This window comes from Mirounga leonina, unplaced genomic scaffold (assembly GCF_011800145.1).
Source record: "Mirounga leonina isolate KUSES-001 unplaced genomic scaffold, KU_Mleo_1.0 Mir_101414, whole genome shotgun sequence".
Taxonomy (NCBI): Eukaryota; Metazoa; Chordata; class Mammalia; order Carnivora; family Phocidae; genus Mirounga; species Mirounga leonina.
In genome coordinates, this window is record NW_023270121.1 from 585,900 (window position 1) to 603,339 (window position 17,440).

At 38.6% G+C, this 17,440-nt stretch overlaps 1 long non-coding RNA gene across 1 annotated transcript in view; it reads right to left on the bottom strand.

Annotated features, from left to right (window-relative positions):
- The window catches only part of LOC118020022, a 103,604-nt gene extending 86,684 nt beyond the window's left edge, over positions 1 to 16,920 (bottom strand). Inside the window, exons 1-3 of the long non-coding RNA XR_004681798.1 lie at positions 16,179 to 16,920; positions 15,732 to 15,795; positions 14,371 to 14,503 (exon numbers count right to left, since the gene is read on the bottom strand). This is a non-coding gene — a long non-coding RNA (uncharacterized LOC118020022). The remainder of the gene's footprint in view (positions 1 to 14,370; positions 14,504 to 15,731; positions 15,796 to 16,178) is intronic.
- Positions 16,921 to 17,440: the final 520 nt, after the last annotated feature.

Below are 17,440 nucleotides of genomic sequence, written 5' to 3' on the forward strand. Positions count from 1 at the left end.
CCAACAGGAGATCGAAGAAAGGAATAGCAACAACTCTCTGAACAGAAAAGCGACCACTTTCTGGAAGGGACCCAACAAGCGGCAGATCCGGGGAAACTCACCTTCCTCCCCCGGGAGGAGCCCCGCGGGAGTGCACTGCAGGGATCTGCTGGGTTTGGAGACTCCACCCGGGGTCGGGTGCCAGAGATAGAAACGCGCGGTCACAGGCTGGGCGAGCACGGAGTGCGGCCGGAGACGGGGGAGACGGGAGTGACTGACGGCTTTTCTCTGGGGGCTCACTGAGGAGCGGGGCCCGAGTTCTCGGCTCCTCCGGGCGGAGATTGGGAGGCCGCCATTTTCACTCTCCGCCTTCAAAGCTGTACGGAAAGCTCGCAGGGAACAAAAGCCCCGGAGAGCAAACCCGAGCAGATTACTTAGCCGGGAGGGGGGCAAGGGCAGGGCAATTCCACCTCCGGCAGAGACATTTGGAAACCACGGCAACAGGCCCCTCCCCAGAAGACCAGCGAGAACAGCCAGCCAAGACCAAGTTTACCGATCAATGAGAACGGCAGAACTCCAGCGCTAGGGGAATACTGCACATAGAATTCATGGCTTTTTTTTACCATGATTCTTTAGTCTTTCAAAGTTAATTTTTTTTTAACTGTCTTTTTTTCTTTTTGAATTTTTCTTTTTCCCTTTTTCAACCAACATCTTATCAATCCCTTTTTTTAAAAAAAATTTTTATTTTTCATTTTTAGAGTCATATTCTATCCCTTCATAGTAGTTACCCGTATTTTTGGCTTATATATATAAGTTGTTCTCTCTTTAAAATTTTGAGATAGTTTCTTCTAACAGATTAAAATATACCCTAAATCTCTAGTATATGGTGTTTTCTATTCCCCTGCCTGATCACATCCTCTCCCTTTTTTCTTCTTTTTTCTCTTTTTAAATCCTCTTCTTTCTTTTTTCAAACAACTTCTTACCAATTCCTTTTACAAAATTTTTTATAATTTCCATCTTTACAGTCATATTCCATCCCTTCATCATATCAACCCTTATTTTTATACATATATAAGTTTTTCTTTCTTTAAAATTTTGGGAGGCACTTTCTTCTAACAGACCAAAATACACCCCAAATCTAGTGTGTGGCACTGATCTATATACCAGCCTGATCATATTTGATCACATTCTGTTTTTTTGTTGTTGTTGTTGTTTTGTTTTGTTTTTGTTTTTATCTTTATCTTTTTCTTTTTCTTTTTTTTCTTTCTCTTTTTTCTCTCTTTCCCTTTCTTTTCCCACTGCTTCAGGACTTTTCTGATTTGTTTAGAGTATATTTTCTGGGGACGCTGTTACTCTGCTAGCATTTTGTTCTCTCATTAATCTATTCTCCTCTGCACAAAAATGACAAGACAGAAAAAATCACCTCAACAAAAAGAACAAGAGGTAGTACCGACTGCCAGGGACCTACTCAATATCGACATTAGTACGATGTCAGATCTAGAGTTCAGAATCATCACTTTAAAGATACTAGCTGGGCTTGAAAAAAATATGGAAGTTATTAGAGAAACCCTTTCTGGAGAAGTAAAAGAACTAAAACCCAACCAAGTAGAAATCAAAAAGGCTATTAATGAGGTGCAATCAAAAATGGGGGTGCTAACTGCTAGGAAATATGAGGCAGAAGAGAGAATCAGTAATACAGAAGACCAAATGATGGAAAATAAAGAAGCTGAGAAAAAGAGAGATAACTACTGGATCATGAGGGCAGAATTCGAGAGATAAGCGATACCATAAGATGAAACAACATTAGAATAATTGGGATCCCAGAAGAAGAAGAAAGAGAGAGAGGGGCAGAAGGTATAATGGAGCAAATTATAGCAGAGAACTTCCCTAATTTGGGGAAGGAAACAGGCATCAAAATCCAGGAAGCACAGAGAACCCCTCTCAAAATCAATAAAAATAGGTCAACACCCCGACATCTAATAGTAAAACTTACGAGTCTCATAGACAAAGAGAAAATCCTGACAGCAGCTCGGGAGAAGAGATATGTAACCTACAATGGTAGAAACATTAGACTGGCAACAGACCTATCCACAGAGACCTGGCAGGCCAGAAAGGACTGGCAGGATCTATTCAGAGCACTAAATGAGAAAAATATGCAGCCAAGAATACTCTATCCAGCTAGGCTGTCATTGAAAATTGAAGGAGAGATAAAAAGCTTCCAGGACAAACAAAAACTAAAGGAATTTGCAAACACAAAACCAGCCCTACAGGAAATCTTGAAAGGGGTCCTCTAAGCAAAGAGAGAGCCTAAAAGCAACATAGACCAGAAAGGAACACAGACAATATACGGTAACAGTCACCTTACAGGCAATACAATGGCACTAAATTCCTATCTTTCAATAGTTACCCTAAATGTAAATGGGCTCAATGCCCCAATCAAAAGACACAGGCTATCAGACTGGATTAAAAAACAAGACCCATTGATATGCTGTCTGCAAGAGACTCATTTTAGACCCAAAGACACCCCCAGATTGAAAGTGAGGGGGTGGAAAACCATTTACCATGCTAATGGACACCAAAAGAAAGCTGGGGTGGCAATCCTTATATCAGACAAATTAGATTTTAAACCAAAGACTGTAATAAGAGATGAGGAAGGACATTATATCCTACTTAAAGGATCTATCCAACAAGAAGATCTAACAATTGTAAATATCTATGCCCCTAACATGGGAGCAGCCAATTATATAAGGCAATTAATAACAAAAGCAAAGAAACACATCGACCACAATACAATAATAGTGGGGAACTTTAACACCCCCTCACTGAAATGGACAGATCATCTAAGCAAAAGATCAACAAGGAAATAAAGACTTTAAATGACACACTGGACCAAATGGACTTCACAGACCTATTCAGAACATTCCCCCCCAAAGCAATGGAATACACATTCTTCTCTAGTCCCCATGGAACATTCTCCAGAATAGATCACATCCTAGGTCATAAATCAGGTCTCAACCGGTACCAAAAGATTGGGATCATTCCCTGCCTACTTTCAGACCACAATGCTTTGAAACTAGAACTCAATCACAAGAGGAAAGTCGGAAAGAACTCAAATACATGGAGGCTAAAGAGCATCCTACTGAAGAATGAATGGGTCAACCAGGAAATTAAAGAAGAGTTAAACAAATAGATGGAAACCAATGAAAATGAAAACACAACTATTCAAAATCTTTGGGATGCAGCAAAGGCAGTCCTAAGAGGAAAGTATATAGCAATACAAGCCTTTCTCAAGAAACAAGAAAGGTCTCAAGTACACAACCTAACCCTACACCTAAAGGAGCTGGAGAAAGAACAGCAAATAAAGCCTAAACCCAGCAGGAGAAGAGAAATCATAAAGATCAGAGCAGAAATCAATGAAATAGAAACTAAAAGAACAGTAGAACAGATCAACGAAACTAGGAGCTGGTTCTTTGAAAGAATTAACAAGATTGATAAACCCCTGGCCAGACTTATCAAAAAGAAAAGAGAAATGACCCAAATCAACAAAATCATGAATGAAAGAGGAGAGATCACAACCAACACCAAAGAAATACAAACAATTATAAGAACATATTATGAGCAACTCTATGCCAGCAAATTAGATAACCTGGAAGAAATGGATGCATTCCTAGAGATGTATCAACTACCAAAACTGAACCAGGATGAAATAGAAAACCTGAACAGACCTATAACCACTAAGGAAATTGAAGCAGTCATCAAAAATATCCCAAAAAACAAAAGCCCAGGGCCAGATGGCTTCCCAGGGGAATTCTACCAAACATTTCAAGAAGAATTAATACCTATTCTTCTGAAACTGTTCCAAAAAATAGAAATGGAAGGAAAACTTCCAAACTCATTTTATGAGGCCAGCATTACCTTGATCCCCAAACCAGACAAAGACCCCATCAAAAAGGAGAATTACAGACCAATATCCCTGATGAACATGGATGCAAAAATTCTCACCAAAATACTAGCCAATAGGATCCAACAGTACATTAAAAGGATTATTCACCATGACCAAGTGGGATTTATCCCTGGGCTGCAAGGTTGGTTCAACATCCGCAAATCAATCAATGTGATACAGTACATTAACAAAGGAAAGAACAAGAATCATATGATCCTCTCAATAGATGCAGAAAAAGCTTTTGACAAAGTACAGCATCCTTTCTTGATCAAAACTCTTCAGAGTATAGGGATAGAGGGTACATACCTCAATATCATAAAAGCCATCTATGAAAAACCTACAGCAAATATTATTCTCAATGGGGAAAAACTGAGAGCTTTCCCCCTCAGGTCAGGAACGCGGCAGGGATGTCCACTATCACCACTGCTATTCAACATAGTATTGGAAGTCCTAGCCACAGCAATCAGACAGCAAAAAGAAATCAAAGGCATCCAAATTGGCAAAGAAGAAGTCAAACTCTCACTCTTTGCAGATGATATGATACTTTATGTGGAAAACCCAAAAGACTCCACCCCAAAACTGCTAGAACTCATACAGGAATTCAGTAAAGTGGCAGGATATAAAATCAATGCACAGAAGTCAGTGGCATTCCTATACACCAACAACAAGACAGAAGAAAGAGAAATTAAGGAGTCGATCCCATTTACAATTGCACCCAAAACCATAAGATACCTAGGAATAAATCTAACCAAAGAGACAAAGGATCTGTACTCAGAAAACTATAAAATACTCATGAAAGAAATTGAGGAAGACACAAAGAAATGGAAAAACGTTCCATGCTCATGGATTGGAAGAACAAATATTGTGAAGATGTCAATGCTACCTAGAGCAATCTACACATTCAATGCAATCCCCATCAAAATACCATCCACTTTTTTCAAAGAAATGGAACAAATCATCCTAAAATTTGTATGGAACCAGAAAAGACCCCGCATAGCCAGAGTAATGTTGAAAAAGAAAAGCAAAGCCGGCGGCATCACAATTCCGGACTTCCAGCTCTATTACAAAGCTGTCATCACCAAGACAGCATGGTACTGGCACAAAAACAGACACATAGATCAATGGAACAGAATAGAGAGCCCAGAAATGGACCCTCAACTCTATGGTCAACTCATCTTTGACAAAGCAGGAAAGACTGTCCAATGGAACAAAGACAGTCTCTTCAACAAATGGTGTTGGGAAAATTGGATAGCCACGTGCAGAAGAATGAAACTGGACCATTTCCTTACACCACACACAAAAATAGACTCCAAATGGTTGAAAGACCTCAATGTGAGACAGGAGTCCATCCAAATCCTAAAGGAGAACACAGGCAGCAACCTCTTTGACCTCAGCCGAAGCAACTTCTTCCTAGAAACATCACCAAAGGCAAGGGAAGCAAGGGCAAAAATGAACTATTGGGACTTCATCAAGATAAAAAGCTTTTGCAAAGCAAAGGAAACAGTCAACAAAACCAAAAGACAACCGACAGAATGGGAGAAGATATTTGCAAATGACATATCAGATAAAGGGCTAGTATCCAAAATCTATAAAGAACTCATCAAACTCAACACCCAAAGAACAAAGAATCCAATCAAGAAATGGGCAGAAGACATGAACAGACATTTTTCCAAAGAAGACATCCAAATGGCCAACAGACACATGAAAAAGTGCTCAATATCGCTCGGCATCAGGGAAATCCAAATCCAAACCTCAATGAGATACCACCTCACACCAGTCAGAATGGCTAAAATTAACAAGTCAGGAAACGACAGATGTTGGCGGGGATGCGGAGAAAGGGGAACCCTCCTACACTGTTGGTGGGAATACAAGCTGGTGCAGCCACTCTGCAAAACAGTATGGAGGTTCCTCAAACAGTTGAAAATAGAGCTACCATATGATCCAGCAATTGCACTACTGGGTATTTACCCCAAAGATACAAAAGTAGGGATCCGAAAGGGTACGTGTACCCTGATGTTTATAGCAGCAATGTCCACAATAGCTAAACTGTGGAAAGAGCCAAGATGTCCATCGACAGATGAATGGATAAAGAAGATGTGGTATATATATACAATGGAATATTATGCAGCCACCAAGAGGAATGGGATCTTGCCATTTGCAACGACATGGATGGAACTGGAGGGTAGTTGCTGGAGTGGTGGGGGGTGGGAGGGATGGGGTGGCTGGGTGATAGACACTGGGGAGGTTATGTGCTCTGGTAAGCACTGTGAATTGTGCAAGACTGTTGAATCTCAGATCTGTACCTCTGAAACAAATAATGCAATATATGTCAAGAAATAAAAAAAAAGAAGAAGAAGAAGGTAGCGGGAGGGGAAGAATGAAGCGGGGGAAATCGGAGGGGTAGACGAACCATGAGAGATGATGGACTCTGAAAAACAAACTGAGAGTTCTAGAGGGGAGGGGGGTGGGAGGATGGGTTAGCCTGGTGGTGGGTATTGAGGAGGGCACATTCTGCATGGAGCACTGGGTGTTATGCACAAACAATGAATCATGGAACACTTCATCTAAAACTAATGATGTAATGTATGGGGATAACATAAGAATAAAAACAACAACAACAACAAAAAAAACTCTTAGTAAACTTGGAATAAAGGGGAACTACCTAAATGTGATAAAGAATGTCTACAAAAAACTTACAGGTAACTTTATACTTAATTGTGAAAAACATGAAGCTTTCCCACTAAGATGAAGAACAAGGCAAGGATGTCCCCTTTTACCACTGCTTTTCAACATCTAACTGAAAGTCCTAGCTAATGCAGTAAGACAAGGAAATAAAAGGTATATGGATTAGGAAGGAAGAACTAAAACTGTCTTTGCTCACAGATGACATGGTCATCTATGCAGAAAATCTCAAAGAATCAACAAAAGTCTCCTGGAACTAACAAACCATTATAGCAATGTTGCAAAATACAAAGTAAACATACAAAATTCAATAGCCTTCCCATGTGCCAGCAAAGAACAAGTGGAATTTGAAATTAAAAACACAATTATATATATATTAGCAACCCCAAAAAGGAAATACTTAGATATAAATCTAATGAAATATGTACAAGGTCTATATGAGGAAAACTAAAAAACTCTGATAAATGACCAAAGAACTAAATAAATGGAGAGATATCCCATGTCCATGACTAGGAAGGCTCGATACTGTCAAGATGTCAGTTCTTCCCAACTTGATCTATAGATTCAATGCAAGCTTGATCAAAATCTCAGGAGGTAATTTTGTGGAAACCAACAAACTGATTCTAAGGTTAAATGGAGAGGCAAAGATGCAGAATAGCTGATACCATACTAAAGGAGAAGAACGAAGTTGTAGGATAGACATTACCAGATTTTAAGGCTTATAATAAAGCTATAGTAATCAAGACAGTGTATATTAATGAAAGTATAGTCAAGGAGATCGATGGAACAGAATAGAGAGCCCAGAAATAGACCCAACATAAATATATTCAACTGGGGCACCTGGGTGGCTCAGTCGGTTAAGTGTCTGCCTTCAGCTCAGGTCATGATCTCAGGGTCCTGGGATCGAGTCCCATATCAGGCTCCCTGCTCAGTGGGGAGTCTGCTTCTCCCTCTGCCCTTGCCCCTACACATGCTCTCTCTCTCTCACTCTCTTTCTCTCTCTCAAATAAATAAATCAAATCTTAAAATAAATAAATAAATAAATACATTCAACTGATTTTGAAAAAGGAGCAAAGGTAATACAATAGAGCACAGATACTCTTCAACAAATGGTACTGGAATAACTGGATATCAACATGCAAAAAAATGAATATAGATATAGACCTTAAACCCCTCACAAAAATTAACTTAAAATGGATGATAAACCTAAATGCAAAGAAGGTAACATAGGAAAAAATCTAGATGATCTTGGATATGATGATAACTTTTTATTTACTTTTTTAAAAAGATTTTATTTATTTATTTGAGAGAGACAGAGATAGTGACAGAGATAGCAACAGAGAACACAAGCAGGGAGGAGAGGGAGAAGCAGGCTCCCCACTGAGCAGGGAGCCCAATGTGAGGCTCGATCCCAGGACCCTGGAATCATGACCTGAGCTGAAGGCAGACGTTTAACGAACTGAGCCACCCAGGAGCCCCTGATGATAACTTTAGATTTGACACCAAAAGCATGATCCATGAAGAAATAATTGACAAGCTGGATTTCATTAAAATGAAAATCTTCTCTAAAAAAGACAACCTCAAAAGAATGAGAAGACAAGCCACAGAGTTGGAGAAAATTTTTGTAGAAGACACATCTAATAAAGGACTGTTAATCCAAAATACAAAAAGAACTCTTAAAATTTAACAATAAGAAAACAAGCAACCCAGTTAAAAAATGGGCCAAAGACCTTAACAAACACCTCACCCAAGAAGATATACAGGTTGAAAGTAAGCATGTGAAAAGATGCTCCACATCATATATCATCAAAGAAATGCAAATTAAAACAAGATACCCCTACACACCTATTAGAATGACCAAAATCCAGAACACTGACAACACCAAATGATGCCAAGGATATAGTGCAATAAGAATTCTCATTTATTGGCAGTAAGAATACAAAATAGTATGGCCACTTTCAAAGACAGTTTGGCAGTTTCTTATAAAACTAAACATCCTCTTACCATGCAATCCAACAATCATGCTCCCCGGCATGTACTCAAAGGAGTTGAAAAGTTATGCCCTCACAAAAATCTGCACACGAATGTTTATAGCAGCTTTATTTATATTTACCAAAATCTGGAAGCATCCAAGATGTCCTTTACTAAATAAATTGACAAGTAAACTGTGATACATTCAGACAATGGAATATTATCAGTGATAACAAGTAATGAACCATCAAGCTATTAAGACATGAAGGAACCATAACTGCATGTTATTAGGTGAAAGAAGCCAATCTGTAAAAGCTATATACTGTATGATTCCAACTATATGACATTTTGAAAAAGGCAAAACATGGTGACAGTAAAAAGATCAGTGATTGCCAGGGGTTAGAAAGGGGAGAGGGATGAATTGGTGAAGCACAGAGGATTTTTAGGGCAATGAAAGTACTCTGTATAATACTATAATGGTAGATACATTTTTCCAAACCCATAAAATGCACAACACCAAGAATGAACCATAATAAACCATAAACTATGGACTTTGGGTGATAATGATGTGTTAAAATAGATTGATCAATTAAAACAAATGTAGCAGTTTCATAATGGGAGAGGCTATGCATGTGCAGAGCATGGCACACATGAGAAATCTCTATACTTTCCACTCAATTTTGTTTTGTGCCTAAAACTGCTTTAAAAAATAACGTCTATTTAAAAGTTACATATATATATATTTTATATATATATATATATATATATAAATATAAAATAAGTATTTACAGGCTACATGCATTGAAAAGGTCAAGAAACAATGGCTAACCAAGTAGCAATGAGCACCTCTAGTACCCTGACTGAATCCTCTAAAATCACGTCCCACTCAAGGGAACCAGGCTTCCTTAGAGAAATGGCTGATTCCAGGTCTGGGGTAGGAATTCTATCATGAATTATGGATCAAACTATCCTGCCAGAAAACATATTAAAAAGACTCAGAAGCCAATCTGAAGGAACTTCACTGGCCAAACACAAAACATTTTGAACATCAAAATGATTAATGACCACAATGGATTAAAACATCAAATATAAAGATCTTTGAGTTCATGATGACACTCTAACAAAAAGCAAAACAAAATAAAACAAACTCACTGTTCACCTTTGGAGGATTTTAGTAAAACAAATCATTATTTTGAAAAGTAGAAATACTGTGAAAGAATTACACATTCATCCTTCCCTTCCTATGCAAACCAAGTTTAGCACAACCTAAAAGTTGATGAGGTTAAGTTTCTTTAATAAAAGAATTTTAGCTAATGAATGCAGGCAAAATCAGAATTAGAATATCACTTTTTTGCAGCCTTTAATGAAATGTAGACCCAGGCAACAATCTTCAGAGATTGCATAAAACATGAGATGAAAAGCACATGGGAAATTTTATAATCAATGGATCAGGCTAACTCAGAACTCAGTGATGAATCTTAATGTCACAACAGGAGACAACTAGACAAAATGAGCTTCATGGTGTAATACTATAGAACTAAACAACACCACATCTAAGGTACTCGTGCCAAAAAACCTGAATCTAAATAAGCCTCTAAACCTAATTATCAATTTAAAGACAATAGAAGGGCCGGAGGAACATAATAAATTATATAATAAGGATATAATTAGCAAAACCCCAAATTTAAATTCCACAGGAAAAAAGATCTAGTTTTTTCAGCAAATAAATCAGAAGGTTAAAAAATGGACCTTCTTTAGATTAAAAGAAACTAAACACTTCAGAGAGAGTTAAAGAAAATTTATAACAGAGAAATTGAAGTTAAAGCCACAGTGACATACCACTACATGCCCACCAGAACAACAAAAATGAAAAAGATGGAAAATACCAAGTGTTGTCAAGAATTTGGAAAAAGTAGAACTCACAACATACTGTCGGTAGGAACACAGATTGGAACAACCACTTGAAAAACTGCTTGGCAGTGTCTACTGATCTCAACATAAGCACACTCTATGACTTAGAAATGCCTTTCTTTAGTATATGTCCAACAGAAATGAAAATATATATGTCTATCAAAAAATACATAAAAGAGCATTCATAGTACCATTACTCAAAATAAATCAAAAATGTAAAAATATGTAAATTCTCCAAACAGATAGATACATTATGAAATATCCACATAATGTACCTCTTACTATACCTCAATGAGAATGAACAATTTACAACTATGGACAATGATAATGTAAATACACATTATGTTGACTGAAAGATGCCAGTCACAAAAGAGTACACGCTGCATGCGAGATTCCAGGAATTTTTCTTATAATCTCCCAATAGAGATTAGGGAAGGATAATCAATACCCTATTTCTTGTTATTTGAAGAGACTAAGTGTCCTTGTATATTACTTGCAGGTTAACTTAATTTTTTACTTTTTACTTTTATTTTTTTACTCACAGGTTAACTTTAAAGAAGCACGTATCCTTTGAGCCCTTAGAGTGATTCACTGCACATAGGAACAAGGACAGAGCTATGTCTGATGTACAGAAAACTGAGTACCAGACAGGAGACAAACTTGGCCCCATAGGCCAACCTAACCTACTAACTCTAGGTGACCTTGGGTAAGTCACCACACCTCCTCTAGCTTCACCTATCAAAAGGGGTCAAATCAGCCCTGCCCTCCATCCAACAAAGCCTAGAGCACAGAGCAATGTGATTCCCATCTGAAAAGCACTTGGAGCTCATAAGAGGGGGAAAAAAAATTTACCATGAAAGTCCAAGGAATTATTTTAACAGCCAATTTGTCTAATGCATAGTAACTATCGTGATTATTCCTCTTTATATAATTGTTACCCTTGATAAAGATTTTCTCCTGGGCCAAACTCTAGACAGACTCCTCTTAGCCCTTTTCTTGACTACACCTCAACCCTGGCCAGTTAAGTCTTGAACTAAACACTACCATAGTTTTTTTTCTTTATTAACATATTATGTATTATTTGTTTCAGGGGTACAGGTCTGTGATTACATAATTCACCATAGCACATACCCTCCCCAATGTCCATCACCCAGCCACCCCATCCTTCCCACCCCCCTCCACTCCAGCAACCCTCAGTTTGTTAGTTTCTAACAGCTCAAAGCTACATTCCTAAGATGACCCTAAATCCTCTTAAAGTGATTGCCTGAGAAAACTCAAGGCTGCCAGAACAATTTACTATTTGTCCCAGCCAACACCTGAAGATAGGGCCCCTGCCTCCAGCATCTGTGGGAGAGTAGAAATCTAACCTGAATAAAGGCCAGTTAGCATACTCAGGTGGGCAAAACCCACTTCCTTATTTTTGTAATTTTTCATTTCCTTGACTCTACTGAGCCCTACTTACTACGCTCCCTATTCCCTTATACTCCCTTTAAAATGCTCAGTCACCTCTGTACAAATTGGTGATGAGTTCACATTCAACTCTTCCCTGTTACAAAAGTATATTACTGATTAAAATCTGTCCTTACCACTTTAACCAGGGTCTAGCTTTGTTCATCTATGACACCCTTTTGTTTCTATAATTATTACCTTTTTGTTTTTCTTAAATAAATACCATCTGGTGCAATGCAAATGCCTACTGAAGCATAGTTTCCACCCAAAGAGATACAGATGGCCCTGACCTAACATCACCCATCATAGGCTGATGTAGTGCAACAAATGTCTTTTTCTTTTTTTTTTTTTTAAGATTTTATTTATTTATTCATAAGAAACAGAGAGAGAGAGAGAGGCAGAGGGAGAAGCAGGCTCCCCGCCGAGCAGGGAGCCCGATGCGGGACTCGATCCCGGGACTCCAGGATCATGACCTGAGCCGAAGGCAGTCGCTTAACCAACTGAGCCACCCAGGCGCCCCCAAATGTCTTTTTCTTCTTCTAAGTGTACTGGTTAGGAATGTGGCTTCTGGAGACAGACCACGTCCAAATCCTAGTTCTGTGTGAGTCTGAATACTTTTACTTCACCTTACAGTCACTCAGTTGTCTCATGTATAAAATTGGGATTATGCAGTACTGTAGAAGACACATTTTTAAATAAATATTGCTTTGTGTTTGGTCTTTACAAGGATAAATAGTCCAGAATCCTATTATTTAAAAAATTCTACTGCAAAGACGTCAGGATACCTGGATCTCTATGATCTTAGGAGATTGAAAGAACCTGTGCTTCAGTTTCCTCTTCTATAAAATGGAGAACACAATCACCCCTACGTCATGGGTTGTTTTGTGAATTGAGTTAATACACAAAAGTACTTAGAACACTGCTAGGTACACAATAAGAGCTCAAAAATGTTAGCTACTTTAAACAAATACAATATGAGATTTGTATAGTTTTATAGTTTGTATGTGTGTTTAATAAAGCATAATAGTTTTTACCACTGAATCCTACTCATCAAATGCTGCATCTTGTAAATCACTTTCACCATAACCACTGTTGGATACCTAACTAATTATCATGAGAACATCTCAAAAGTGCTTGGAACAACTGATGTCAGGAAATAGCACCACCATTTCTGCACTTGGCTGAACAAAAAGTCAAGGGCTCATCCTTGATTCCGCCTTATCATCACATACCCCCACCCACAGTCACTGCAGGTCCCACCTGTCCTGTTGCCAACATGTCCTATCCAAGACCACCCCTGTCCTTTGCACACTGTGGCAGCACTGGGCCAATCCACCCTCATCCCTCTCCTAGACTACTGCAAGATTCTCCTAATGGTTATCCCCACAGCCATCTTGTCACTGTCTAGTCCATTCTCATCACAGCAGCCCGAGTCACCTTGTGAGCACATGAATCAGATCATGTAACTCCCATACTGTAACCCTCCACCGTTAGAATGACTCTAATTTCCTTACATGGCCCAAGTGATGTGGCTCCTGTCTGCCCTTTGACCTCATCTCTGACCATCAGCACTTTGTCTGCCAAGCTCTTGCCACTCAAGCTCATCATCTGCTCCTGGAACAACTTGTGGCATGCACATCACAAACAAAAGGGCCAGCCCAGGCCTGGTTTCCTTTTGCTGTTTAGGACTCAACTCATGTCACTTCCTGAGAAAGAACTTCACGGATAACCCATCCATAATAATCCCTGTCCCCATCATTTCCTATTAAATGGATTCATTTATTTTCTTTAAAGCACTCATTCCCATATGAAATTGTCCTGCTTATTGATTTGTTTACCTGTTTATTGCCAGGGACCCTGCCTATCTTGTTCTGTGCTGTGTCCTAGTGACTAGTTCTGTGTTTCATATGTAAATCTCTGAATAAATATTACTTACGTGAAGGAATTGTTACCTATTTGACACACAGAAGCAGACACAGATATTTAAAGCTGAGTTTCAGAAGAAGCTGACAAGGAAATTAGACATCAAAGGATTAAAAATTATAAGAAGAGTTTGCTGCAAATTCACAGCAGGACTTTTTAAACTTAGATGAGTACCAGAAACAACTGGAGATATTATTCAAAATGTAAACCCCTCCCATTCTACCTTCCTGTTTTTGATGAACTCTGAGGACTATAGTTGGAGAAATCCTGACCTAAGCATCTGACATTTGTGTACCATTAATCTCATGACTACCAGAGTTCAGTGGTATCTGGGATGTCTCTGTTAATATAATTACTCAAAAGTACACTGGTCCTTCCCTCCCACCTATGACCACAGATTGCTTCCCCCCATGGAATCACACTTACAACATGCAATATTCCCAGGTGATTGGGAGAATTGGGTATTGTTATCTTGTTGTATAGAAGACATTGAAGGAAGGGTAGTAACTTACCTAAATGGTCCCAATGATAGGATCTTAATCTCTTCACTCTTGTTCTAGGACCCAGTCTAGCACACTCAACATCACACTTTGTTCTTCTCTATTGGCTCCTATTTCAGGGGCTCAGAGTCCACAGCCTTGTCTGCTGCTCCATTAGCCAGGAGAGTCAGGGGATCAGACAGCACATGGAATAAAGAATAAAGTGAGAGAAAGGGAGAGCACATGAAACACAGGGGCAATGGGTGAGCATGTGCTTGCCTGTCCCCACTCAGGTCACTGGAAGCTGTCCAATGATGCTGTGCCTCTTCCCCAGCTCCATCCCACAGCCTCCTCCCGTACACAGCAGTGACAATGAAGCTCTCACATCATGGAAATGTGTGCTCATCCCTGCTTGCTGCTCCATGTCCAAGTATTGTCTCCGGTACTCATGCTATGATGTTCATGTCAGAAACACTGCCTTGACAGAATGAAGGAGGCAAAATTGGAATGGAGAAATAGCATTCACCGAGGACCTACTAGACGCCACATGCTGTAGGTTGTTATTTTCTCTTCAGTTCCTCAAAGTGATGCTGAGTTGGGCATCATAATTTTCTTTCTACAGATTAAAAGATAGCCTCAGGGAACAAAGTAAATGTTGAAAGAATTCTAGGGGCTCCTGGGTGGCTCAGTCAGTTAAGTGTCTGCCTTTGGCTCAAGTCATGATCGAGTCCCACATCAGGCTCCCTGCTCAGCAGAGAGTCTGCTTCTCCCTCTGCCTGCCGCTCTCCCTGCTTGTACTCACTTTCTCTCTCCCTCTCTCTCTGTCAAATAAATAAATAAAATCTTTAAAAAAAAAAAAAGAAAGAAAAAATTCTAAGAAAGTGTCGAAGAGACACAAGTCAACTTGAAGGGGCTTCCATTGGCCAATTCTGAGACATTTGAGCATAAAAAAAATAATTATAGCATCAGATGGTAACTCTTTTTGCAAAATAGGAATCTATGAGTCATACTGATATAAATTAAAAAAAAAAAAAAAAAACCAGGGAGAAGAGAAAGCCCTACCTCCAGCCAAATTTCAATTAATAAACCTGGAAGGAATGAGGAAATAAGAAAAGCAACACTTGACAACCATGATCCTAGTAAGGGATTCAGGCTAGAATTACAAAACAATGCTCAATCTCCACCAGATACCACAGCAGTCACTGAGTCGCCATGGTAACCAGGCTGGCCAAATGAAGGTGGAAAAAAACAACCACTGTGATTTGCTTCCTATTATGTGTTAGGAAGTGAACACGACTGACATGACCACAGTAAAGTAATTAACCTGAAGTATTCCTCAAAATAAAGATTCCTGGCAGCTTCCACAGTATACACATACATACAAACATACATACTTATATATGTACATGGTCTCTCCTTCCTCTGTCTCACCACTCAAGAACGCAGAATTCATCAATTCTAAGGAAAAAAGGAAAACCCCACTATTCAACTGGTTCAATTCTAACCACACATATAAAGTTGAACGCTACTATAACTATTTTCTTTTAGTGACTGATTTTTCTGGAGATGACCTGTAGAATTTTCTCTGTGACATTTTTCTCCCTAGTTTCAGTACATTGCCAATAATGTTAAAAAGCTGACATAGAAACACAGTCAAATGCTTGTTATCCATCAGGTAGCTTTTTCATCTTAGAGTAGTCTGTGCTTTCAACAAAAAACATTTGGCAACAGCTATTATTAAACATTTGGCTGCTGACAGTTTGGTGAAAATATAATACTTGGGAATTATATTTACAAAACAATGCCTTTTACAATAACATCAAAAAGTATGAAATACTTACAGATCATCTGTCCACAGATGTGCAAAGCCTGTTCACTAAACACTTCAAAACATTGCTCAGAAAAATTAAAGAAGACCTAAATAAATGGAGAGACAAGTGTCTTTGTGGGTTGGAAGATTCAGGATTATTTCAGTGTCACTTCTCCCTAAATATAGATCCACATATTCAATGCAATCCAACAAAAATCCTAGCAAATATTTTTAAAGAAATTGGCAGGCCAATTCTGAAGTTTATATGGAAACACAGAGGATCTAGGCCATGAAAAACAACTCCGAAAAAGAATCAAATTGGAGGATGAACACTTACGGATTTTAAGACTCAGAAACCTACCGTAATCAAGACAGTGTGGTATTGGAATCAAGGTAGACAAGTAGACTGAAAAGAATAGAGTCCAGAAATAGACCCACACACATATGGACAACTGATTTTTGGAAAAGGGGCAAAAGCAATTCAGTGGAGAAATGGGAGTCTTATCAACAAATGGTGCTGAAACAAGTGGATATCATATACACAAATATCAATTGTGACCCATATATCACACTACATATAAAAGTCCACTCAAAATGGATCACAGACCTAAATATATATCCTAAAGTTGTCAGTCTTCTAGAAGAAACATAGGAAAGAGTCCTTGTGATCTTGAATTAGGTGAAGGTTTCATAGAAGAGATACCAAAACTACAATCTATAAGTGAACTAATACATAAATTGGACTTCCTCCAAGTTAAAAAATGCTCTTCTTAAGACACTGTGAAGAGAATGAAAAAATGAGGCACTAAGTGGGAGAAAATACTTGCAAATTACATATCTGACAAAGTACCTGTATCTAGAATATAAAAAATCTATATAGAAAGTCAATTAGAAAAAAAATACACTACAATAAATAGAGAATAGACACTTCACCAAACATGTAGACACTTCACCAAATGAATAAACACCTCACCAAACATATAGAAATAGCAAATAAGCACATAAAAATATGCTCAACATCATAAGGGAATTGTAAATTAAAACTATAATTTGATACCACTACATCCCCATGAGAACGGCTATAATTAAAAAGATTGACCATACCAAGCACTGGCAGGGTTGTGGAGGATGCAATTCACATACAATGCTGGTGGCAAAGAAAAAATGGTACAACGAGTTTGGTAGTTTCTTAACAATGTTAATCTTAAATCTACCATGTGACCCAGCCATTGCACTCTTAAGTATTTACCCTGGGGGAAATACTAGAGAAAGAAAGCTCATATCCATGTAAAA